This window comes from Panthera leo, chromosome A3, assembly GCF_018350215.1.
Source record: "Panthera leo isolate Ple1 chromosome A3, P.leo_Ple1_pat1.1, whole genome shotgun sequence".
NCBI lineage: Eukaryota > Metazoa > Chordata > Mammalia > Carnivora > Felidae > Panthera > Panthera leo.
Window position 1 is genome coordinate 67,426,960 of NC_056681.1, and position 25,836 is coordinate 67,452,795.

General features: G+C 36.7%; 1 protein-coding gene across 2 annotated transcripts in view; it reads left to right on the forward strand.

The window, feature by feature from the left end:
* Positions 1-126: 126 nt before the first annotated feature.
* FOXN2 (forkhead box N2) overlaps positions 127-25,836 on the forward strand; it is a 65,967-nt gene continuing 40,257 nt past the window's right edge. The window contains exon 1 of one of the 2 annotated variants that reach the window (XM_042932217.1): positions 127-302. The gene's annotated coding sequence lies outside the window, so the exon portion shown is untranslated. Of the gene's footprint in view, positions 303-1,707; positions 1,778-25,836 lie in introns of those variants that run through there. The other variant, XM_042932218.1, reaches the window with a different exon arrangement.

The window sequence follows — 25,836 nt, forward strand, 5'->3', positions numbered from 1 at the left end:
GAGGCGGGCCGAGCCCCCTCCGGAGGGGGTCGCGAGAGGCGGGGACCGGAGGGAAGGGCGGGGCTAATCTCCTTGGCGCCGCGTTGCCATGGCAGCGGGGGAGGGTGCAGGGAGGGGGAGGAAGCGAACGGGAGGGGGATGTGGTGCTGCCGCGGCCGCCACCGCAGCTGCCGCTGCCTGCTCTTTGCCGCGTCTTCCCGGAGGCGGCTGCTGGAAGCCGCCGGGAGCAGCTGTGGTGCTCTGCCATATTGTGTCTTCCCCTGCCCGTTCCTTGCCTCCCCGCTGCGGCTGCAGAGCAGACGGTGAGTTCCCGCGGAGTAGCGCCCTCCTGGGCGGGCGCTGCCGGGCGTCCGCGCTCCCCGCCCCGGCCCGCGGCACAGCTCCCGGGCGCGGAGGCAGCGCGTGCGGCCGGCTCCCGGCGTGGGGCGCGGAGGCGGCTGTCCCGTGACGCGCCCGGACATTTTTGTCCTGTGAGGAATTGGCGCCGGCACGGGGTTCTCCCCTGCGCGCGGCTTGAGTCCTGTGTGGGTTCCCGGGGGGTGTCGAACCGAGGGGAGCGCGGCTCCATGAGGGTCGTGTTAGGAGGTTCGAGTTAGGAGTTTTTCGTGAGAGGTAATGACCGCCTGGGAACGGGTGTCGTCTGGCGGAAACCGCTGCGAGGGGTGCCGGCTCTCCGGGAAGGTTCGGAGGTGGCCCCGGGCACGCTTAGGGCTCAACTCAGGGCGCATCTGCTGTTAGAGGAAGTGCCCCAAGCCCCTCGGGAGTGTGTGCGGCGCCCCCTCCCCCGCCTCGAAGTGGAACGAGACGTGCCGGGCGTGGAGTCCTGGTCCGGCCCCAGACGGACTGGCTGGGCCCAGCCAAGTAGTGCCCAGGGAGGCGCCTGACGCTGCCTGGAGTGAACTTCAAGCCCCAGGATTGCCGGGCGTTCGGGGGACAGGGGCGGGCCCCGGATGTAGGGGTGGCCGACCCCGGCACTCTCTGGCCCCTCCTCCAGCGGGCGCCCTGGGGGCCTCTCGAGGAGGCTGTCTTGGTGGGGTGGGAGTTCTAGGGTTTTCAGCGCTGCAATATGGACACTTCCTTTTGGCTGCTTCTCTCGGGCCCGTGGTTATCTCTGCCCTTGTATCTTTTGTCGGGGAGGGGGGTGGGGTGGGTGAGAGGTACTGAGGGCCTGTGCGAGGCTCTTCAGCCTTCTGGGTTCGCCCCACCAAAGCAGCGGCGAGTCTGAAAACCCCGGAGGACCGGGGCAGTCAGGGGAAGGAGGCCCCTGTGAGTAGTCCTTCATCCTCCACTCTTACTCAACTCCGCCCCTTTTACCCCTTTGCAGAATGCCTGTTTCCACCTTAGCTCGCGGGAGTGAGAGTAGCGAATTCAATAGGGTACCACTCTCGGGGTCTTCTTGGACCTGATTCCTGCTTTAAAGTCTCCTTAAAAGCAGCCCCTGTACTCCGTTTTCACCTTACAGGAAAAAAGTCTTAGCGTGCAAAAAAACGGCACGGTCTTTCTTCTACCCCAACTCCGAGGCGGAGGGCGGTTATTTATTTCCAGGTTAGTTTGTGCTGTTTCTCCTGTCTTCCTTCTGATTGTGACAGCCACGTGGCCGGCTGACTGTAATAGAGTGCCCTAGCGCCACTAGGTCTGTGGCTTCACTGGTAGGCAGGGGCTTTGTAATCGTGCTGTAGCCTTGCATCCACATTTATTTTTGTGTTTTCTGAGATGAGGAAGTGGAAAAAGCTGAACTGTTCACGTCTATCTCGTCTATCTCTGTTCCATCCGAATTGTAAGACTTATCTCTGTTTCCTTGAAGTCCTTGTAGGGTATATATTGACGTTTTTGCCTTCCTCTGCTGTTTGATGATTCATCTGTAAAATCTCAGCAGTGTTAGGTACCAATGAAGGAGTGGTGGGGAATAGAATAGCACATTATGGAGTTTCCCAACTCTGGAAAAACATCGTTTGTATTTAAGAACCATTAGTGACAGGTTCTAAAGCAATCAGAAATAATCACATTCTGGAATATTTCTTTTTGAGTTTTAGAAAGTCTTATTTTTTTCTTTTTATATAAAAATGTGACCTGAAAGGATATAGATAAATTATGAGTGAAAATACTTGTTTAGGGATGAAATAAGTACTCGTTTGATAAATTATGAGTGAAAATACTTGTTAGGGATGAAATAAGTACTCGTATGTGTACTTTCTTAGCTCTTTTTGGAAAAGTATGAACGCTTAACGTGAATGTTAACATGAACAGATTTTAAGGAGTGAAATTTAATTTTGAGAATATATGAAAGTAAAGGGTCAAAAGGTTGAACATTTAAAAATCCAAACTTTTGGAGAATTTGGAAAATTTTAGAATTTAAGTGTAGTCCATGGATACTAACATCATTTTGTGAATGCTTTGGTGGATTTGAATTATTCCTGTAACATATGTTTTTATTTGAATCAGTTTTACTTGAATATTGCTAAACCACAGGAAGCATTTAAAATGTGTAAAAGAATTATGTAGAGAAGTTATAGCAGCACTATTTATTAGAATTTAATTATGCCATAACAATGGTTCTCAATCAATGAAGTTAATAGATAAAAAGATTGGAAAGACTTCAGTGCCAAAAAGATAATGAGATTGAGAAATGACTATTATGTGCTGACCACTGAAAGCAATGCTTAGTTGAGAAAGAAAAGTAAATGTGGTGATGAAATGCCTATATAAAACAGGAAGCACTGAAAACATATGCTGTAAGATAACGACATTATTAGTTATGGGATCTATTGAATGAAACTTTAAGAAGTGCCATCCAAACAGGACTTGTTCTTATGGTAGCTTATTGCTTAGCTATCATTGTGTGTGTGTGTGTGTGTGTGTGTGTGTCACTTTTAGATTGTTGTCTTTTTAGTAAGTAGGTTTTACATAAATGCAAAAAGTCCTCCAAAAATAAAGTTTTAAGGGCCTAATGCTTTGCTGATTTCTTAGGAAGAAATGGAGATCTTTGATTTGATCCTTATTCTTTGATTGAAGAGACTAGATTAACACCAGTGAAAATTTAAGAATTTACTGTGTGAGAAGATGTAATTAGGAGTTAAATTGTATACTGCAGGCAAGTGGTATAAGGCTTAAAAGGAGAAGGAACCTAGAGGGTTTAAGTAGTTAGGGGAGGCTTCTTTAAGAAATAAGGCTCTTGATTTCTAAAGTTTAACATGTTACTCCCATTGGGTTAATCTTTCTGAAAATTGTATCACTCTCATGTCAAACATGAATTGTGTTACCCTTAGGTCAAGTATGAATACCAAATTTCTTCTCAGGGCTTTTCAAACTTTGGTCCTTGTTTAATCCCATCTTATCTTCCACTAACCTTCAGGAACTGTTCTTTATTCACTACTTCAATGTGGTATAACAATTTTACTTATCTTTGCTGGTGTAGCATTTTTCTGTTGGAAATATACCTGCACACATCTTAACCGCTGAAGAAATACTCAGGCTTGAGTCTCGACTGCCCTGAGAGCCTTAGAATCATAGAATTTTAGACCTGCTTCACCTCCCCAACTGAAAATTCTTTACCTTTTTGAATAGCATGTAATTCTTTTGGCTGTAGCATTCTATGCTGCCTTGTTTTCACTTAATAAATACTTTTTGGGGGGCGCCTGGGTGGCTCAGTCGGTTAAGCGTCTGACTTCGACTCAGGTCATGATCTCGCAGTCCCTGAGTTCAAGCCCTGTGTCGGGCACTGTGCTGACAGCTCAGAGCCTGGTCCTGTTTCAGATTCTGTGTCTCCCTCTCTCTCTGACCCTCCCCCATTCATGCTCTGTCTCTCTCTGTCTCAAAAATAAATAAACATCAAGAAAAAATTAAAAAAAACACTTTTTGAGCCCTTTTCATGTTATAGGAACTAAGGATACAGCTTTGAATAAGATTCCTATGTTCTTTTTTTTTTTTTTTTAATGTTTATTTATTTATTTTGAGAGAGAGAGAGAAGAAAAGAGAGAGAATCCCAGGTAGGCTCTCCACTATGTGCGCAGAGTGTGATGCAGGGCTTGATCTTACAAAATGTGAGATTGTGAGATCCTGAGCTGAGCCACCCAGGTGTCCCTCCAATGTTCTTTTTTAGTCATTTTTTTAGGTTGTTTTTTTTTTTAATTTTTTTTCACATTTATTTATTTTTGAGAGACAGAACGAGGCAGAGCATGAGCCGGAGAGGGGCAGAGAGAGAGCGGGGACACAAAATCTGAAGCAGGCTCCAGGCTCTGAGCTGTCAGCTCATAGCCTGATGCGGAGCTCGAACTCACAGACCATGAGATCATGACCTGAGCCGAAGTCAGTCACTTAACTGACTGAGCCACCCAGGCACCCCTCATCTTTTTAGGTTTTATCACCCTAAGAAAATTATAAAGTCTTTGACCACCCAGAAGAGTCTTATTTTCCTGTGTATATGTGATATGCTTTGTGAGTATTGAATTATTTTCTGAATAAAGGAAAGGCAAGACTTACGGAATGAGGTAGAAAGATGGACGGAAAGATCTTTACAAGTGAAGGGTACAAAAACATAACCAATTATGGATGGCCTTAAAGGTATCACTTCTGAATTTAAATATGGTTTAGTACAAAAAAAAGAGATGACATTTGAACCTAGGAATATAATAAAATCCTTATTGAGGAAGGTTCATTTGACAGCAGTGTTAATAGTAATTATTAACTGCAGGAATGGGAGGCATGGGAAGGAGAGAGATCTACTGAAAAAAAATTAATAACTTTGAAAGGGAAGTTTGGAAGGGAAGCATCATCAAGAAGATGGTGAGTTTAGCTGAGTGTAAGATGCGTGGGAGAAAGCAAGGGGAATATGACCTTTAGTGACTAAAGATTAAAGATGTGGGATAATCACTTCAATATAGAAGTGACAGCAAATGTTATGAATTTTTGTCACAGAGTTAATGAAATGTTGAGGATGAAGAATGATACTTCGGGAAACTAAAATTCAAAGGGATTTGCTTTGATTATATGTAACTTCATAATTAATACTATAGACTTGTACAATGTCTACAGTATTGTTTATTAATAACTTTATTTCCACTATAGGAGAATACTATCTTTGTCTTACTACCAAACATAGAGGGACGAAAAGAAGGTTTATCATCATTTGTTTCCAAGGGATTTTGATTCTTGTATTCCTTATTTTCCTTACTCTGTTTTCATTTAAGTAACCTTTTTGTTTTAGAATAGTTTTACATTTACAGAAAAGTTGCAAGGTAGTACACAGAGTATACCTCACTCAGTTTTCATTATTGTGAACTGCTTATATAACTAAGGAAACGAAATTGCTACATTTCTAAGAACTATGCACTTTCTTCAGATTTCACTAGTTTTTCCCTAGTGTTCTTTTTCTATTACAGAATTGCAAATTCTCAAACTTTTCTTGTTTTTGATGACTGTGACAGTTTTCGGGAGTACTAGTCAGAGATATTAGAGAATGTCCCTCGGTTGAGATTTGCCTAATATGTGAGGGGATAAATGATTCTTAATGATTAGACTGGAGTCATATAGGTTTTAGGGAGGAAGACAACAGAGGTGAAGTGCCATTCTCATCACATTACTCTAAGGGCACATAATAACAATATGATAAAATTGATGATAATCTTGATCACTCTTTGAGGGCTTTGTTTGCCAGGTTTCCACCCCCTTTCCTTCCATACTCTACTCTTTGAAAGCAAGTTACAAAGCATATCCCATGCTCAAAGCCTTAACCTAATTTTGATTCATATATTTTTTTATTTCCCTCAACCTAATTTGCTTTTCTATAAATATTTAAAGTTGTATAGATATTTATTGAGCATCTACTGTATTTATGTGCTAAGAATATAGTGGTGAGCAAGAGAATTCTACTTTCCTAGAATCTGCCTGTTATAAATGTAAAATGGAATTTATCCCCTCACATAGATCTTGGTTTCACTGAAAGTTATAAACATAATATTACTATGGCCTAAAAGGCTAAATAAATCTCTTTACTTAAGTAGTCATGTAGAAGATATGCTTATTATCATAAAGGTTAACTGCCTTTTGTACCAACACAGATAACAAAAAATTACTTTGATTCTCCCCAAATAGATGTATTCCTGTTAAATTGCCAGGATAGTTTAATTACCATTAATTATCCTCAGATCCTATAAAGTCTACAGGTTGTATAAGAAAATTCTTGGCTTTTTTTTTTCTTTAAATATTTATTTTGAGAGACGTGCGTACACAGGGGAGGGGCAGAGAGAGAGAATCCCAAGCAGGCTCTGCACCGTCTGAGCAGAGCTGAAGACAAGGCTGGAACTCACAAACTGAAAGATCATGGCCTGAGCTGAAATCAACAATTGGGTGCTTAACCCACTGAGCCACCCAGGCGCCCCAGAAAATTCTTGGCTTCTTGATTGTACTTTAATAGTTATTTGGTGTTTTTGCCACTTAGAAGTGGTCTGAAAGATATATTGGGGAAAACATACTGGGAAAAGAACAGACCCTGTGCTCTCCTCTTTGTGAGAGGCTATAATTATTTATTTATGGAAAAGAAAATGCAGTTGAAGAAAATAAACATTAAAGTTTTGAAAGTGATGATGAACTTTGTTGGAGGGAAGACACTGTATACTTAGTGGAAGAGTGATGCCATTGTAACATTGGGAATGTTATTGAGAATATTATTAATAAAACAGTGTCAATTTTATTGGACAATAAAATTTTTGTTTAAAGTCTTCTTGAATGAACATTTTAGTTATTTTTTTCTAGTTAACTAGGTTAACTACAAAGTGCTCTTACTTTGAACTCTTAACTGAAATTTTTTCTAAAATGTATTTAATACATTTATACCTTTCACACTATATTTTACAGCCCACTGAGCATAATTTAATATTTAAGTTAGAATTTTTTTCATGTTTATTTTTTGTTTTTTAGAGAGAGAATGGGAGAGGAGCAGAGAGAGAGGGAGACAGGATTTGAAGCAGGCTCTGTGCTGAGAGCAGAGAGCCCGATGTGGGGCTTGAACTTACGAACCACGAGATCATGACCTGAGCTGAAGTCAGAGGCTTAACCAATTGAGCCACCCAGGCACCCCTTAAGTTAGAATTTTGAGACAGAGTTAACATAGTACTTTTGAGTTTTATTCATAACCTTAGAGGTAGAGAATTGAGGAAATTGATAAACTTACATCCTTATGGTTTGTTTCTTTATCTTAAAAGAGGAAATAACAGAAAAAGAAGAGATTTCTTGTAAGTTAAGATTTTGCTGTTCCTTTTTTTGTCCCACGCCTTTGTCCAGCTCCTCCATCCTTAAAAGTTCAGTTTAAATGCTACCTGTTGTATGCTGATTGAACAACATTCAGTAGTAGTCCTAGCAATAATCACTATCTTTTATTGATCACCTACTCTATTCTGGCATGGTATTATACTGGACATGTAGTTATATGATATATAGAGTATAATATGTATTAATTCCTCTTAACCCTACAGGAAGTATTTTATTCTTATTGATAGAGAAAGATAATGAGAAGTTATGTAAATGCAGTGCTAGGTATTTGAAACCAAATCGTTAAAATTTTCAAAATGCATACTCTTTGTACTGTGACCTGAAGTCTTTAAGAAATGGGTATTTGCCAGGATGAGACACTTGAATCTTGATTTGTCTCCTGGAGGGAGTAGGGGAAAATACATGGTAGGGGGAAGAAACTGATATTTCCAGACCATCTTCCCTCATTTGATGCCTAATTTATAGAATGCCTAATCTGTGGCAGCAGTGCTACTACTTTATTGTTATAATGAGTTAAGTAAATGGTGTTAACCCCTTGGGATTCAAGGAGGTTAAGTCATTTGTCAGAGGTTGTATATATAGAAGTTTGTTGGCTGATGGGTCTGCCTTGCTCTTTGACTTTTCTAGTACAGGGTGCTGCTATATTTATTCTTTTATTTAAATATTTGCTTACTAAGTGGTCTGTACTACAGCATAAAAATGAATGTATTGAGTGCTGCTTGCAAGGATTTATATTCTAGTGCAGTATTTCTTAAGTGGATGATAGAACCTATGTGGTAAATTGTAATCAGCATTTCTTTTAAAAGATTGAATAGAAGAGGTACCTGGGTGGCTCGGTAAGTTGAGCATCTGACTTCTGCTCAGGTCATGATCTTACAGCTTGTGGGTTCAAGCCCCGTGTCAGGCTCTGTGCTGACAGCTCAGAGCCTGGAGCCTGCTTTGGATTCTGTGTCTCCCTCTCTCTCTGCTCCTCCCCCACTCACGCTCTGTCTTTCTCTCAAAAATAAATAAACATTAAAAATATTTTTTAAATAAAAAATTGAATAGAAAATTTCAGTGTGTTATATGTGGTTAAGTGTAAAAGTATGATTTCACTTTGTTTCAGTTATATATGTATATCATGGATCTCTACAAAAGTCATAAATAGCAAGTAAGTTCTATAATAGGGTTCTATATAGGATGCTAAGCAAGCAGGATGGGAAAAAAAGTAATTCAAGGAAGTCCCTTCTGACTACTACTACTAAGGCTTTACTGACTCTGAGCAGTTCTAACAAATGGGGTAGAGAGCCTTAAATTCATCTAAAAACCGAAAGGAGTGAAAGAACATAGTGGCACACAGTAGTGCCACACAGGAGCCAGATTTTTCAGGGAGCTTACTAGGCCAATGGTTTTCTGGAGTCTCACGGTGTTCTTTTGTTAAAGAACAAAAAATACATGGATACATTTGATTGTATCATATAATCTAGAAACAGTTTTAGCAATAGAAAATTTGACCATATAACTGTATGTAGTGTAAAATGGTGACCATGAACATAACTGTTCATAAAAACAATAACAACCAAAAATTGGTTAAGCAACTTTGAGGTGACTATCAAATAAATGTTACTTTTCTATTTTTTTCTTGTGTTTTGTCAACTGCTGGCTTTTGCTAGCATACTAATGGTAGCAGGGCCAAAAATTTTAAGAGAAAAACTTTATAAGAGAGAAAGTTGTTCCCTTTGCTTTGAATTAGGAAGACAGTCTTTTTTCAGTTCTGAGGACACTCAGGAGCCAGCTACTGGAATATTAATATCAGGCACATTTCTGAAGGCAGAATTGGCAAACTTTACCTACAGCTGTTTTTTTGTTTGGCTTGTGGGGTTTTTTTGGTTTGGTTTGATTTTTTTTTTTTTAATTTTGAATTATTTGCCAACATTTAAATATTGGTACATTTCACATGAAATGACTAGAGTTCTGTCATCTCTTGAAAAAATTGAACATTATAGCAACATTGGCTTCATGTTCCTACATGGTGGTAATTGCCTAAAGCTTGTGAGTAGCTTCCTTCTTGCTGGTAGTTTCCATCATTCTTTGTTGTCTTACATCAAACCAGCTTCACCCACTTGTTGTCTACCTTGTCCTTGTAAGGCATTTAAATTGCCTATGTACTGTACTGTACTTTGTAAAGAGTTTTTAAAGGGGGATTTTGGTGTTTGAAAGATCGTTCTGCCATACTGGAGAATACAGATTGAAGGAATATGAGAAGGGTGTGGTTAGAATTTTAATGCAATAGGGCAGGTGAAATGCCCTTTTTTTCTTCCGAACCTGCAGTACCTTGTACCTTTCTCAAAACATTTACTATATATAGCTTTCTATTATAGTTGTTAATTATCTCTTCAGTCTAAAGTGTAAATACCGCATAGAAAATATGTGCTGGATAAGTGCTTGTTGAATTTAATTATATTTATTTTGAAGACTACCATATTTGTCACAAAGATGAATTTTCTTGGCAGTTTTAGAGTATCTCTACTGAAAAAAATCTTTTATGCATTTTAAATATTGCAGTTTATTCTAAGAATCAGTAAGTGTCAAATACGTTTTAAAGTATGCGAGAAACAGAACAGGTAGGTACTTTATAATAAGATAGAGTTTTATATTTTTCTAATGTTTATTTGTTTTGAGAGAGAGGGAGACAGAGAGAAGGCAGGAGCAGGGGGAGGGGCAGAGAGTGAGGGAGATAAAGAACCTTAAACAGGCTCTGGTGCTGTCAGTGCAGAGCCAGAGACAAGGTTCTATTGCACAAATCATGAGATCATCACCTCAGCTGAAATCAAGAGTCGGATGCTTAATGGATTGGGCCACCCAGGTGCCCTTAAGATAGTAGACTTTTAATTCATCATCCTGTTTGCCAAACATAAGGACGAAATATTGTGGGAAAATTGGTCTCTCGGTTTGCCGCATAATTCTATTACGTTGGTTTGAAGATTATTCCAAAAGCTTTTTGTTACTGTTTGCCATTGATATGTAGAAGTAGTTTTAAATTAGTATCTGTGGTTTTTGATTTTCCTAAATTCCTTTTTTTACTGTAAAATAAAATGTAGAAGAGAAAACAAATGTGTAATTTAGTGAATTACGAGACCGACACCCATGTAACCATCTTCCAGGTAAAGGGAGAGAATTTTGCCAGCTACCTTAGAAGCCCTTCCATGTATGCCTTTTCCCAAACATAGCTCCTTTCCTTCAAAAAATAACTAATAACCTGATTTTTTTGGAAACTGCTTAATTGAATTTCTTTTTTGTTTTATTACTATGTTTCCCTAGACACTATACTTAAGCTTGCATGCACCCTTCCTTCTTTTTGATTTTTTTTTCTTTTCACCTTCTGTTTTTCTTAAGACTTTATCTTTTATGTTTATTTTTTCTTATATTTCTTGAACTTAAGTCTTCATTCCTGAAATGATTTTTCCCTTTTATTTCGGATTCTTTCCTGAATTTTGTCATTTTTTCCTGAGCTTTTTAAATTTTGATATATATTTTTTCTTTCCTGTCTTACATAATTTTTTAAGTTCATTTTGAAATAGAAGCTCATTTTTATCTCTTCTGTGAGCATCTCTCGCATGCTTTCATTGTCTGTAGGATGTTATTTTATTCCCTTTTTTCTTTTATTTATTACTTTTTGTGTGTGGTATGGTAAGTACACTTAACATGAGATCTGCCCTGTTAAAAAATTTTTAAGTGTACAATACAATATTGTTAACTGGAGGCACTATGTTGTACAACAGATCTCTAGGACTTATTCATGTTGCATAATGGAAACTTTATATCCATTGAACAACTCCCATTTCCCCCCTCTCCCTTGCTTCTGAGTTTAACTATTTTCCTGTTTCTTTTTTCTTATTGTAACTTTGTATGATATTCAACCTCAATACTTTGACTTGTTTCTTTATATGAAAATAGTTTTCTTGAACTTTTAGGAGGAGGCTTAGTTCTTCTAACTTCAGAGTTCTCTTTTATTGTTTTTGTGCATCGTTAAAAAGAATGGTAGACGGCTTTCTGAGATTTCCTGGCTCTGTTCTGCTCTGACACTTCTATTTGGACCTTCTCTTTTCTTTATCTTGTTTGTCCTTAACCTGCTCAATTTTGTTTTCATTCCCAGGACTTTCTCTTAAGGGTGAGGTCTGTCTTGGAAGACAGCCCCAAGTGTCAGTTTCAAATAACCTAAGGGGACTAGACTGCTGTAGGCCTATAGGCCTTACTGTGAACCACTTGCACCTACTCAATGCTAGAGTAATTTTAGCTTCTCACAAATTGTCTCTCAGTGCTTGCCACTGAATACCTTTTGGCTATTTTGTGCTTCTGTTCTCAAGTTCCTCAGACACTTCATTGCTTCCCTCTGCTTTCTTTCACTTAGACACCAGTAGAAAACAGATTGGGAGCAGAGTGGGGGGAAAGAAGGTTGGGGCTGTTGGTGGTTTGTTTCAGTCTTTTGTATTATAGGGTTTGTGGTGAGACTATCAAATAGTTTTCTTGTAAAAGTTACCCATGGTTTTTGGGTTTGCTCTCTAGTTGCTCTGTGTTTTATGTAAAGATTCAGAAGGACTTAAAAATTTGCTGCCACCACAGCTGCCATTTTCCATAATCCTCTTCCTGATAATTGTAATTTCGGGAGTGGTTATATATTTTACCCCCCTAAAATTTTGGCAAAAAACTTAACTTCTAAAATTGTTGCCACGTGATGCTGTCCACTGATTTTACGTGTCATAGCACTCTGAACCTGTTGTTTTGCCCTGATTATTTCTTCTTAGTTGAGAGAGCATTTAAAAGTGTCTTAAAGATCCTTTGGGAAATTGTGAAAGGGTCATGAGGCTATCTTTCTGTTGCAAATACACAAGTGTTAGTGCTGACATTTAATGCTTTAGCTCTTTCCAACATTTAAAAGCTAACCTACATTATTTGTACCTAGGGCGTTCTTATGTTATGGAGAAAAAAATGGTTAGTTTTGAGAACTTATTTGTTGATGTTCCTTTATATAAAGATAGTAATTCAGAAATATGAAATAATCAGAAAGCTTAATGGGATATTCCTTGATGTTTAGAAGAACAAAAAGATTTAAATAATTTGTGCAAGCTGAAGATACTCATTTAATAATTAGCAAATGCTTAATGTACATTAGGAATCAGATGTGTGTAAGTAAATAATTACAATGTGAGACATACCCTTATAGACATAGATTCAAGAGTACTGTGGAAACACAGAGATTAGGAACCAACTTTCCCCAAGGAGTGGGATTAGGTGAGGCGAATTTTTTAGTTACAATGGAAGTTTACTAATGGTGTATCATTACTGTTAATAAACTCATTATCTCTATTTGTTTTTGTAAACTTTTCTGTTAGCAGTGCTTCATATAAATAGTTTTACTATAGACTTCCTTCATTTACTACCTCAAAATAGCATGTTGTTCAGATGGAATTAAAATAAGTAATGCTTAAAAAGTTTTCTGATACTGTTTTGCAAATACTTCCTAAGCGGAGAACTAAAATTTAAATGAAAGGCTCGCAAAGCAGAATGGAAAACATGGTATCTCGCATTGTTTTCTGTGCTTGAATGTTGATTGCTCAGTAAATATTTTTTAATGAATATATATTTCACCTTTTAAATTTTTGTTCCATATAGTTTGATAAAAATATCTCCTTTGTTTAGTTGAAAAAAATTAATAATATGGTATAATTTGGGCTTTGCATGTCTAATGTAGTTGGCAGCAAGTGACAGCCAGGTTATACTTGCTTAAATTACTTACGGTTGTTGTGCCCATTGTTTTCTATTCTTTTTGGGCTTGTTTGTTTGTTTTAGCCTTAAGTCCTTTATAAGGTATAGAACTTTAGTGTTTATAAAGTGGTTTCATTTCTGTTGTTTGCTTTGAGCTACTGACAGAAATAACCATAGTAAAAAAAAAAGGAGGAATAAATGCAGTTGGAACATAGGAGAGATAAACATCTTTAAAAGTAGTTCAGGTGGTAATTACATGGAGGAATTGTCATTAGGGTTTTGGCTGAATGGTGTTAGGGAAGCTAGACAATCCAGGTGTTAGAATAGCTGAAGCAATAATCTAAATAGAGAAATGCACAGAAAGTATTTGGGCAGGAATAGTCTAGTTTGGACTAACTTCCAGGAGAGAAGAATAAGCTTGAGGGTGTAGATACTGAGTCAGATATATTGATGACAGTATGTACTTTTTTAAAAATCTTTTGTAGTTAATGGAGCAGTCTGGGCAGGGTGGCAGCTAGTGAAGTAGTGAAGAGTATGAGCTCTGGAGCCATACTCCCTTCAGAGTTTGTGATTATGGACATACCTTTTATCTCTCTTTATATGTTTCTGTATATAAAATGGACACTAATCTGCCTGGTAGAGTTGTTGTGAAGTTTAAAACAATTCCTGGTATCATAAACATTCAGTAAATGTTTTACATAAATCATGTGTACGTGATTTATACAAACACACATAGGAAGTATACATATGGGTAGGATATATATATAGGCCTTACCATGTATGTATCTACAGGAAAGCTAGTAATACTTGAATTTCCATTTTTAATAACATTTAGATTAGTATAGAACAAAAATCCAACCGTCTCATTTTATAGATGTCCAAGTTAAGTGGTTGCAAAGCTAGAACCCAGATCTGACAGACAACAAATATTTGAGCATGAAACAAAACAGACAACCAGCTCTGCCATTATGCAGCTTTCAGTCAGTTAGGAAAGATATGTATTAAGCCATCTCAAGATAAATGTTATCAAAAAGTATAGGATATTATGGAAAGACAGAACTTAAGGCCCCCTCTAGTTTGGGATGTGGAGAAGGTTTCCCTTATAATTTTATTTTATTTCATTTCATTTCATTTCATTTCATTTCATTTCATTTCATTTCATGAGAGCACGTATGCAGTGGCGGGGGGGGGGGGGGGTGCTGGGAGGGGAAGAGAATCCCAAGCATGCTCCATGCCCAGCACGGAGCCCAACATGGAACTCCCATCTCCCAACTGTGAGATCATGACCTGAGCCAAAATCAAGAGTCTGAGGCTAGAATGCTCAAACTGCCTGAACCACCCAGGCGCCCCTCCCTTAAGATTTTAAAGCTGAACTGTGAATGATAAATAGCAGCCAGGACTAGGTGAAATGAAGAGTATATCAGGCAAAGGAAGTAACGTTTGTAAAGGTCCTGAGGGAGGAGAAAGCATGGCCTATTTAGACATCTAAAGTGGGGAGAACCAGGGAAAGAGTGGCTAAAGATGTGGTTAAAGAAGTTAGATAGGGGCTGTCATGCCAGATCTTATATACCATGTAAAGGACTTTGCATTTGGATTTAAGAGCCCCATTGATGGATAAAGCAAGAAAGAGACCTTGTCAGATTTGCATTTTATAAGATTACTCTGTATTGTAGAGAGCAAACTAAGAGAGGATCAGGCATAGATGCAGGGAGACTAATTATAAGGCTATTGTCTGGATGCCTGGGTGGCTCAATCAGTTGAGTGTCTGACTCTTGATTTTGACTCAAGTCATGATTGTGGGATTGAGCCCCCCCCTTGTAGGGCTCTGCACTGGGCATGGAACCTGCTGGAGATTCTCTCTCTCCCTTTGCCCCTCTCCCTCACTCGAGCTCTCTCTTTCTAAAATAAAACAAAAATAAAATAAAAAACATATTGTCAGAGCCACTGCATATGTTTGTGCAGAACACAGTTATGAGGGGTACCATTCATATAGATTACTTTTATAGTGACCTAGATGAGAAATGAAATATTGCTCCACACTACTGTCGTGACTATGAAGGTGGAGAAAGATGGGCAGATTTCACTATTTCTCCAAAATCTATCCCCAGACCAGACCTCTCTTCTGAACTTGAGATCACATATATCCCAAATGACCATTCTATTTGAATATCTCACAAGCCAAATGCAACAGGTCAAAACACACACACACACACACCACCACCACCACCACCACCACCACCACCACCACCACCACCGCAAACACTGATCTGCCTCCAAGAAGAAAAGCAGCCACTTTGCTGTCAATATTCTCTGTATTATCAAATGGAACTAACATCCATTCAGTGGCTGATCCTATCTACTAGTAGTGACATCTAGATTTCTTAGCTATGTATAGCTACAGTTGATTTTGCTGTTAAGAATTTAGGTTATATTTCATGTAAGCTTATTTAGGAACTTGAATGTTTATTAGGTTAAGTGTTACTTTCTAAAATGTCCTGGAGATAGTCTATTTAATAACATAGATATCTTTAATAATTTTTAGCATAAATATATTTTATTTCAGTAATTACACATAGGGTTAGTTGAGTCTTTTGTTAACCTTGTTTAAATTAATATTTTTGAGAGAGTACAAGCAGGGAAGGGGTAGAGAGGAGGGACAAAGGATCCCAAGCAGGCTCTGCACTGACAGCAGTGAGCCCAGGTGCCATCCAGGTGCCCCAGAGGGTTAGTTGAGTCTTACTTAAAATGTACTTACTTCTAGGGGCCCCTGAGTGGCTCAGTTGATTGAGTCAGACTTCAGCTCAGGTCATGATCTCACAGTTCGAGCCCCGAGTCAGGCTCTGAGCATCAGCACTTGCAGTGCTGGAGCCTGCTTCAGATTCTGTGTCTCCCTCTCTCTCTGCCCCTCCCCTGCTCATGCTCTTTCTCTCTCTCTCTCTCTCTCTCTCTCTCTCTCAAAAATAAATAAACATTAAAAAAAAAAAACTGTACTTACTTTTAATTAATCATACTTTTGTGTTGTTTTTAGAATGACCTATCAAATCAGTATATTAGGGGCCCCTGGGTGGCTCAGTCAGTTGAGCGTCCAACTTCGGCTCAGGTCATGATATCACGTTTGTGGGTTCAAGCCCCGCGTCAGGCTCTGTGCTGGCAACTCAGAGCCTGGAGCCTGCTTTAGATTCTGTGCCTCCCTCTCTCTCTCTCTCTCTCGGCCCCTCCCTCACTTTCTTTCTCTCTCAAAAATAAAATAAAACATTAAAAAAAAATTTTCAAATCAGTATATTAAATTTATTAGGTATAGAGTCCTAAGTTTTGCTTTCCAAATTTGACATAAGGGGCTATTAGTAAGATAAGATATTTTCTGCCTTTATTAAATTTATTTTTGATCATGGATATACTTTTAAAAAATGCTTATTTTCAGTGGAACCATTTAATTGGCTGTAGTAGATTTATTGCATGGCTGAGGCATTGAAAATCATTTCTACATAAGTAAATTTTGATGACAGTATATTTGCTGTTTGTATTCAAATGCCAACCAAATTTACCCTGGTCCCTTAGGACATTAGATCTGTTGACTTTCAGGTTTCTGTAACTTTGTTCCTGTCAACGTTACTTTTTCAGTGCTGTCAGTACAGGACTGTCAAAGAACCAAAGTGCTGTTTGGCTAACTGGTCACTATATAGTTTGTAACATAGGTGATATTACTTCTAATTCTGTATGGCAAGGATATTTCCCTCCTTTAGTGATTACTTTTATTTTTTTATTTCTGTGTTGTTAGTGTTTTCCAGCCTTTAACATATTTTCCTTTGGACACCACATTGATTGTAGTACCAAAGGTTGAGAAAAGATGGGTTTTCTAAGCTAGATTTACTCTAAGAGCTAGTACTGCATTTTTAAATTTCCCTATCATATTCAGTAACATGTAAATTAAATTAGTGGTATGTTTTAGATAGTAATAGAAGTTTTTCATGTCATTTTGTTATCAACTTTTTTTTTACATTTTATTTATTTTTGAGAGAGACAGTGTGAGTGAGGGAGGGGCAGAGAGAGAGGGAGACACAGAATCCAAAGCGGGCTCCAGGCTCTGAGTTGTCAGCACAGAGCCCAACACGGGGCTCAAACCTAGGAACCCGTGAAATCATGACCTGAGCCAAAGCCGGATGCTCAACCGACTGAGCCACCCAGGCGCCCCATGTTATCAACTTTTTAAAAAAATGTTTACGAGAACCAGCCATTTTCCTTATCAGAGAAAACAATTTTCACTGAATTTAGATCTTTTGTGGTACTGCTTTTTGGATCAGCATTTCTGTGTGTGAAAGGTAGGGTTAGGTACTAGCATTCATTTTTTAAAGAAAAATGTTTGGTCTTTATATGGAAAATACCAGATTTTTTTATTGGTTAGAAGCAAATGAGTTGTGTGTGTGTTTTTTTCTTATAAAGCAATTGCTTCATTTTAACTTCCCCAAGAAACTGATGAACAACAGACACTTTAAGAGACAAGTACTGCAACAATGTGTAGGACAATTTTATATACTGAGTACAAATAGCATAAAATTATTTAGATAGAAATTGTATTTAAACCATGGATTACACTGTGTACCTGGGCAAGTTAGGGAAGAAGAGTGGATTCAGTGGAAGGTTACAACAGAATTTGTTCCCCCAGATTTTAGTGTTTTCTCCTTTCTGCATGAGTTGGAGGAAGGTCTTTTCCTCCACTCAATTTTATTTTTTTACCCCTATTTGAAAAACAGTTTCCCTATGAGACAAATCTTTGACCCTTTTGTATTCTGTATCCAACCCCCTCCTCCCCCCTTCCTGCTCTTTCTTGACTGGAAAATGCAGCTGCACACATTTTTTGTGTAGAGACAATGGATCACATGCTGTGTCACCTAAATCTATGACCAAGAGGCAGTTTTATCCCTGAGAGACCATAATGCTTCAGTTGTCCTGGATACATGACATCATGTAGCATTATAATCAAACACACATCTTTTTTGCAGTACATTTGGTATTTTAATCTACCTTTTAATCTCAGTATTGGATTTTATGGGATGGACAGTATTTATAATAGAGAATCTTATTCAAAATGAAGTTTTTATTATTTAATAGGAAGGATTGTGAGTTCCTTCCTTTTATATGTCTAATTTTTTTCTTACCTGAGGGTTACCAATGTTATCAGGTATTTTGAGTTCATGGAATGTCATTAAAATTCTAGTGTTTGTTATTTGTTACATGTGCTCAAATAGTATGTGCTCAATAAATGTTACACTTAATTTTTGCTCCCAATGTGATAAATGAACAGGAATAAAATTGTTTTCCTTTTTTAAAAATGAAGAACTCTTAGGATTTAGGAAATAATTAGTATCCGTAAGCTGCTAAAATAGTTTATATTGAGCTTATTATAGTCTTATTATACTGTTGAATAAATCCAGGAAATATAATGGTATGACTTACAACATTGAGAAAAGTTATTTTACTACAATTAATTAATGGCAGTAGTTTACTCCCAAGGACATTGGAGGTGAAAGGAAAAGGAAATGGAATCAAACTTTTTTTTATGTATTTATCTTCATCAGAGACAAAGTTTAAGTTACAGTGAAAAATTGAGGTCATTGCCAGGACATGCTAATAAAATCACAAACATTTTGTATTCTATGCTATGGCGTATTTCTGTGGTAGATTTGTTTTTATTTCCCTTTGCTAGGGTTGTTGTCTTAGCTCAAATCAAATATTTTTTTTATATTGTTACTTTAAAGTGATTGGATGAGAAAGCCACAGATCTAAGATGGGGCCTACTCTTTGATTGCTCTTTTGACATTTGCAAGAGTGTTAGATTTACTGATGACATTAAGTTACTGGTTGGAAGAAAGAAGGCAAGTCAATAATAATAAAGTTTCCAAATGTATTTAAGGCCATGTAAAAAGAGAATTAGAAATTATGCATTTAATTAAGTATAACTTAAAAATGATATTCATTTGCCACATGCCTTATGAATTCACATGTTTAAAGTGTTTATAATGAGACTGATTTTAAGTAGGAAGCTAGACTAGAAGAGTGAAAATGGTGAGAAACAACTTTATCTGTAGGCCAGAAGCTGCTGGATTGTTCAAGGTTAATCATCCCTTGTTTTAAGCATAGGACTGACTGCAAGTCTTCATCAGGGTTTCTCTCTGTACAATTGCTCAAGTGTTGGTTTCATCTTCTTCCCAGTTAACAGATGGCATGGTTCCCCTTCTCACTCTAGTAGAGTAAAAGCTTTTAATAGCAAAATTGATTTTCCTCATTACCCTTTTTGGGTTTTCCTTTTTTTAAAATGAGAAACTCTTGAGATTTAGAAAGTAATTAGTATTTGTAAACTGCTAAAATATTTTATGTTGATCTTGTTATAATCTTACTATGCTGTTGAATAAATCTAGGAAATATGCTAGGAAAAGAAATATTCAATGATTAGCTGGGGGGGGGTGCAAGGAAAAAAATCAGAATACATTTGCTTTGGGATATCAAGAATTGACTATCATATTTTATTTTGATCTGAGTATATTTTGGTGCTTTTCTTTATTTCCTAATGAGAATTCCTAGGTAACATAATGGATTAAAAATAAATCTTAATAATTAATAAATTATTTTGCAAATAGTTTCTTAGATTTAGGGCTTGAAGAACTATAGTATATATAAAATAAAAAATTAAAATCGAAAAATGTAACATGAGGAGATTCAATAATATAATTGAAAAGCACTTTTGGGCTGTCTGGGTGGCAGATTAAGCTTCTGACTCTTGATTTTGGCTCAGGTCATGATCTCACAGTTAGTGAAATGGAACCCTGCATCTGGCTCCATGCTCACAGCATGGAGCCTGTTTGGGATTCTCTCCCTCTGCCTGTCTGTCTTTCCTCACCCTATCCCCCAAAATAAATAAATAAAACTTAAAAAAAAAAAAAAAGAAAAGCACTTTTTTAGAAGTATTAAGCACATCATTAATAGAACTGAATTAACTGCAATTATTCCTTATTTGTTGTAGATCTGTATTACTAAAGTATACACTAAAAAACTTTCATATTCATGAGAATTGCTGGACTGCGAGATTGATTTTGGGGGGGTTTTGAATAAATATATTCATGAACCCACTTTTTATGAACACATATTTTTAAAGGATTATAAATATGCTAAAATCATAATTCTATAAGTAATAATCTTCAAAGAAGAGATTATTTTGAATATTTTAACTTGATAAGAATTCTGTAACAGGATAGTAGATTCTGAAGTAGTTGGATACAAATGAATGTACTATATATGTAGATATTTATATTTCTGTTTTGCTTTGATTATAGCATATTTGCCACTACTATTTTTTTCATTTTGTTTTGAGAACATCATTACTAGTGAAAACTCAACTTTTTCTTTTTCTTTTTTTTTTTTTTTTTTTACTTCAGAGGTAGTGTAGTTATTATTATTTTTTAATTCTTTTTTTGGTGTGTGAAAATGTTAGCATCAGGCAGAGCTGTTACTAAAGGAACTTAAGAGTTTTTGGAGGCCATTAATAACAAAATACTGAAGTGTTCTAAAAGTTTACATAGTTTAGGATCTTTTAGATTATTTAAACTAGAAAGATTTGAAGAAGAGTTTTGTCATGTAGCACAGTTGGTAAAATACTGATATAACATATGAAGTGCAAGGATACAAATAGAATAAGGAAGTGAAAGTCGCAAAAGAACATGATGAAACTTATTGCAGCACTCTTCTGAGAAGTCCAGTGAGTGTTATTGGTCATAAAGGAGATCCCTCTGTAATATTAGCATGTTTTTTTTTATTTCCAAATTTCAAAACATAAAGTATTGTTACTGATTTTGTACCCTATTTTTTTGTATTTGAAAGAGTACCATTTATAAATCTACCCTAGAAAGAAAACTAATAATAATTTAAAAAATTAACAACAGTAACAATACTTACCATCTCTGTAGCTAGTATTCATTGTGTACTTACATGTTTGTATGTTTTATATTCTCTTTTTTATATTTTATATATAAAATATGTTCTCTTTTATATTCTTTTTATATTTTCATGTGATTTGTATCCTATCGAGTGACAGAGCTGGGATTTGAACCAAGACAGTATCTCTTCACAGCTTATGCTCTTAACTCTGCTTTACTGCCAGATGTGATTATAATATCAAGAATAATATAGTGATTTAGATTTTACTGTTTTTTTAGAATATGAAATTGCTTATCCTTCACAATTTTAACTTCAGATATGCTGCCACCTCAAGTTTTGGTTAAATATCTCCTAATATTACATGTATTAATTCCTTTCTCAAGGAAGAAGTCTTTCATTTCACACTTGTGCCATGGTTGTTAGATTCTATGATAAAATAGTGAACAACTATGGCTACAGAGCTGTGAATATAGTAGGAGTAAAAGGGTTTGGTTTTGTTTTGTTTTTGTTTTCCTTTTTGAAACTTCTTCAAAAAGGACCAGGAGAGGTTATTCTGAATACCATGTATCTTACAGTTCTCTTTCTCTTCGTTTTATCCACATTGCTAGATGTAGAGATCTTGTAATTATAATCCAGTATAGCTAATGCATTAGCTTTGGAATGTATTTAAATTCCTATATATGATTAGGTACTTCTGACATTTTACAATTCATAATATATATATTTCCTGTTAACAGGAAGTTACTTATTTTGTATCCTCAACTATTAAACCACAAATAGACAAAAAGTGACTCTTAAATAGTTGGGGGAAAAATTACAAAGTTTATACATTAAATTCATGCACTTTATGGTGAACTCTTTACACTTATTGATCTTACTGTGATCTTATATGAAATTGTAATAAAAATATTTTGGGGGCGCCTGGGTGGCTCAGTCGGTTGAGTGTCTGACTTTGGCTCAGGTCATGATCTTGCAGTCAGTGAGTTCGAGCCCCGCGTCAGGTTCTGTGCTGACAGCTCAGAGCCTGGAACCTGCTTTGGATTCTGTCTCCCTCTCTGTGCCCCTCCCCTGCTCATGTTTTGTTCTCTCTGTCTCTCAAAAATGAATAAATGTTAAAAAAAAAAAATTAAATTAAAAAGAATATTTTGGCTTTCTAGTCTACAGTTGACAATGGTACTATAATTCCATGTTAGTGATTTAGGAAATCCAAAATGCTTTGAAAACCAAAGTTTTCTCTTGGCCCATTTAGTAGCAAAACATGATGTGAACTGATATAAGACTATTGATAGTCTTTATTTACTCTCAATGTGAATCTGCATTTTGCTACAGAAATATCCACATGTTTGTTATGGGGTACTGCCTCAGACCTCACTGACACATCATACAACATATCATATTTGCATTGTAGTTCCTTTCTAAACTCCAAAATTTTCTGAATTCTCAAATATATCTGCCCTCAAGGATTTTAGATAAGAGATCAATCAGGTACAGTGTGTGTAGTACAAATGAGAATGAGGATATAGAACTAAGAAGATTAATCTAGTAACTCAAGCATAGCAAGGTGAAGCCTTTTAGCGTGGAGCAGTGTTTCTCAAATTGAGTAATATGTGGATCCCTTAAAGAAAAAATTATAGATCCTATTTTAAGAATCACTGACATCATTTCCTGAAGTAGTTTTTTTTAAATAAGTCTTTCATTTTTCCCTTTGAAAATGATTAAAATACATTTTTATACTCTGAAATAAAAGCACAGAATGAAAATTTGCAAAACTTTGGGCCCCTGGAATATATCCATCGGACACCTTGATTTTTTTTTTTTTTTTTTTTTTAAATCTTTTTTTTTTTTTTTTTTTTTTTAATTTATTTTTGGGACAGAGAGAGACAGAGCATGAACGGGGAGGGGCAGAGAGAGAGGGAGACACAGAATCGGAAACAGGCTCCAGGCTCCGAGCCATCAGCCCAGAGCCTGACGCGGGGCTCGAACCCACGGACTGTGAGATCGTGACCTGGCTGAAGTCGGACGCTTAACCGACTGCGCCACCCAGGCGCCCCCGGACACCTTGATTTGAGAAACACTGATAAAGTGGCAAATAGTCCTATGTACTTGAACAGCCCTATAAATATTCTTTACCAAGTCTGTTTATAATGATGAACCTGAATCATAGTTAAAGGGTTAAGATATCTTTCCTATCTTTATTTTTATTTTTTACTTATTTTTATTTTTTAGAGAGAGAGTGTGTGTGACTAGGGGAGAGGGGCAGAGGGAGAGAGAAAGAATCCCAAGTAGGCTCCACACTCAGCACAGAGGCCAACATGGAGCTCAATCCCACAGCCATGTGATCATGACCTGAGCCAGAATCAAGAGTCAGATGATCAACCAACTGAGCTACCTAGGCACTCCATCCTGTCTTTAAAGAATATGATTTTTAAAAGGGATGAGAAGAACCACCCTCCAAAAAAAAAAAAAAAAAACGTGCACAATTTTTGATAACTACCTTCCACCTCCTGGGAAATGTCTTCTACTTACTTCTAGAAGGGAATCACTGTCACAGTGAGCAATTCTTATTGATAGAAGAGTGAGTCAGATTCTTCAAGTGTGTTGAGGCAGAAGGAATTTAAAACAGTGCTCTAAGATACAGGATAATGTAGGTTAGTGATATTACCATCAGGAACTAATATAAACATCTGTTTCCAACAGCATGGCAAAGTAAGGTTGGGGACCTTGGCATGGCAAAATAAGGTTGGGGGCAAAGTAAGTCCAGGGGGACCAGCCTTTCTGCTGACAACTTAAAATGCTGGCTAAAATGCATCGGTGCTCTGGCACAAAAGTAAAGAATTTTTAGACTGAGCACTAATTGGAAACCTAGTGAGGTAAGCTGAGTGCTGAAGTTGGCTATTGCCTTGAGGGTATTTACCAAATCAAGTGACTTTATGTTTTCTTACCCTTGTGGAAGCAAAGCCGGATCCAGCCAAGTTAAAACACCTGGGAGGAAACAGTCTTCTCCATTACTGTGGAGCCCCAAAGGGCTATACCCTCCAAATGCAAAAGTGGTCTAGGGATTCTTTCCCTTCGTGTCGTTAGAGACGACAAAGAAAATTATTTTCTAGAGTGTTGATGCTAACAGGAAAATAATATCTCTACTGAAAATTTGGTAACCACAAACTAGCTATCACACGGGTTTGCAGCCTGAATGCACACTAAATCTCAAGCTAAGAATTTTAAATGGTACTGTATTGTTACTGTTCCCAGGAATTGGACAGAAGCAACACAAGTCATCATCATCAAAGAGTTGCTTTTGATGAAGTTCTAATGAAAATGAGTGGCTTTTAATAAAAATTTACAAACCGTCTAAGGAAACAAAGTATAATATAAAATAGGCAGAATCAGACTTGTTGGTAGCTCACAGCTTGGAATTATTGGATGTAAAATATAAAATTAGTACATTTAATGTGTTCAATGACAGGTTAAATGAGGAAAAGAGCAAACATTTTGTAAAGAATCACTAGCTCTAGAAATAAAAATATGTAGTAATTGAAATTAAAATTCAAAAGATAGATTAGAGTAAGGAGATCCCATTGAAGAAAAATTGATACAATGAAAGATATACATCTGAAGAAATCCAGGATGCAACAGAGAGATAAGAAAATGGAAAATATAGAAGAGGTTAATAAAGGGCAAATTTTTAAGAGAAAACAGAACACCTTTAAAGGAATATCAGGTTTCAATAATAATAATGGAAGTAGAAGGCCATGAAATGATATACTCAGTTTAAATAAATCTAACAACTATGACCTAGAATTCTTAAACAAGGACAAAATAAAGACATGCTCAGATAAATAAAATATGAAAGTTCAAAAGCAGACCACTTTTTACATAAAAGGAAAATGGTTGTAGCAAGTATGAGATTCAGGAAGGAATAATCAAAGAGAGTGTTAAGTATATGGGTAAATTAATAAAAATTATAAGTAATATAATTTATCAGTATTATTGACTATAAATAATAAAAACTAGAACTAAAGTATCAGTTATTTTAGTTACTTACTAAATACCAATTATTTTATAAACCAGGAGGAGGTGATTAAAGCTAGTATTCAAAAGATCTTTTTATTACTCAGAAGAAAATTAAAGGTGACTTTGGATTTTGGTACGTGTTCATGGTAAAAATTTTAAGGTAACAATTTAGTAATAGAAATAAATATATAACTTCCTAACTAATAGATGGTAAAAAGTAGAACCAGGGAAAAAAATAAAGCAAAAAAAAGAGAGAGAGAGAAACCTAGAGAACACTAAATAAGGTGTTAGAAGTAAATACAAGTATATCTACACTTTATATTTAAAATGTTCAGCTCTGTGGGGTTTAAAACAGACTACAAGGAAACAAAAGGAAAAAAATGTTGGAAGTAAAATGATGGAAAAAGATACACCAGGTAATACTAGTGGAAAGAAAGCTGGCATATCATTTGAAATAGATGTAAAAACTAGTAGAATTATTAAAGGAAAAGAATTGATGTGAAATGGTAAATGTTTCATTTTTGCAAGAATAATAGAAGCTTTAAATTTGTATGCAACTAATTAATAACTGTAACCACAAAAAAAAGCTAAATTAACAGAACTACCAGGAAAAATGGAGTAATTTCACCAGCATAATGGGATATTGTAATATATCTTCCTTTGTATTTGATAAAGAAAGCAGCCTCCCACCACCCCAATTGGTACAAATATAGAAAATTTTAACAAGTAATTAACAAGCTTAATCCAGTGGACATCTCTTTCATCTAATCACTGGAAACATCAGCCAAATCATTATAAAAATCAACCACATACTGGGCCAAACGAGTTTCAACAAATTTCAAAGGATTAGTATCCTAAAGTCCATTTAAGTTAGAAATCAGTAAG